Below are 1,894 nucleotides of genomic sequence, written 5' to 3'. Positions count from 1 at the left end.
CAGGGCAAGCCTGGGCATGGCTGGGGGCTTGAGGGCGCCAGGCCCCGCCCACTTTCGCTTTGGGGCCCAGCAACAGTTAACAGGGCAAGCCTGGGCATAGCAGGGGGCTGGTGGGCGCCAGGCCCCGCCAACTTCCGCTTTGGGGGCCCAGCAACAGTTGCCAGGGCAAGCCTGGGCATGGCAGGGGGCTGGTGGGCGCCAGGCCCCGCCCACATCCGCTTTGGGGCCCAGCAACAGTTGCCAGGGCAAGCCTGGGCATGGCAGGGGGCTGGAGGGCGCCAGGCCCCGCCCACTTCCGCTTTGGGGCCCAGCAACAGTTGCCATGGCAAGCCTTGGTATGGCAGAGGGCGGGAGGGCGCCAGGCCCCGCCCACTTCCGCTTTGGGGCCAGCAACAGTTGCCAGGGAAAGCCAGGGCAAGCCTGGGCATGGCTGGGGGCTTGAGGGCGCCAGGCCCCGCCCACTTCCGCTTTGGGGCCCAGCAACAGTTGACAGGGCAAGCCTGGGCATGGCAGGGGGCTGGAGGGCGCCAGGCCCCGCCCACTTTCGCTTTGGGTAGCAGCAACAGTTGCCAGGGCAATCCTGGGCATGGCAGGGGGCTTGAGGGCGCCAGACCCCGCCCACTTCCGCTTTGGGGACCAGAAAAAGCTGCCAGGGCAACCCTGGGCATGGCAGGGGGCTTGAGGGCGCCAGACCCCGCGCACTTCCGCTTTGGGGGCCAGCAAAAGCTGCCAGGGCAACCCTGGGCATGGCAGGGGGCTGGTGGGCGCCAGGCCCCGCCCACATCCGCTTTGGGGCCCAGCAACAGTTGCCAGGGCAACATTGGGCATTACAGGGGGCTTGAGGGCGCCAGGCCCCGCCCACTTCCGCTTTGGGGGCCAGCAACAGTTGCCAGGGCAAGCCTGGTCATGGCAGGGGGCTGGAGGGCGCCAGGCCCCGCCCACTTCCGCTTTGTGGGCCAGCAAATGCTGCCAGGGCAACCCTGGGCATGGCAGGGGGCTGGAGGGCGCCAGGCCCCGCCCACTTCCGCTTTGGGGGTCAGCAACAGCAGCCAGGGCAACCCTGGGCATGGCAGTGGGCTTAAGAGCGCCAGGCCCCGCCCACTTCCGCTTTGGGGCCCAGCAACAGTTGCCAGAGCAACCCTGGGCATGGCAGGGGGCTTGAGGGCGCCAGGCCCCACCCACTTCCGCTTTGGGGCCAGCAACAGTTGCCAGGGAAAGCCAGGGCAAGCCTGGGCATGGCTGGGGGCTTGAGGGCGCCATACCCCGCCCACTTCCGCTTTGGGGGCCAGCAACAGCTGCCAGGGCATCCCTGGGCATGGCAGGGGGTTGGAGGGCGCCAGGCCCCGCCCACTTCCGCTTTTTGGGCCAGCAACAGCTGCCAGGGCAACCCTGGGCATTGCAGGGGGCTGGATGGCGCCAGGCCCCGCCCACTTCCGCTTTGGGGCCCAGCAAAAGTTGCCAGGGCAAGCCTTTGCATGTCAGGGGGCTTGAGGGCGCCAGGCCCCGCCCACTTCCGCTTTGGGGGTCAGCAACAGCTGCCAGGGCAACCCTGGGCATGGCAGGGGGCTGGAGGGCGCCAGGCCCCGCCCACTTCCGCATTGGGGGTCAGCAACAGCTGCCAGGGCAACATTGGGCATTACAGGGGGCTTGAGGGCGCCAGGCCCCGCCCAGCAACAGCTGCCAGGGACACCCCGGTCATGGCATGGGGCTGGAGGCAGCCAGGCCCCTCCCACTTCCGCTTTGTGGGCCAGCAACAGCTGCCAGGGCAAGCCTGGGCAAGGCAGGGGGCTTGAGGGAGCCAGGCCCCACCCACTTCCGCTTTGGGGACCAGCAACAGTTACTAGGGCAAGCCTGGGCAAGGCAGGGGGCTTGAGGGAGCCAGGCCCTGCCCACA

This window comes from Crinia signifera, chromosome 5, assembly GCF_055691185.1.
Source record: "Crinia signifera chromosome 5, ASM5569118v1, whole genome shotgun sequence".
NCBI lineage: Eukaryota > Metazoa > Chordata > Amphibia > Anura > Myobatrachidae > Crinia > Crinia signifera.
Note: the sequence above shows the minus strand (reverse complement) of the source record.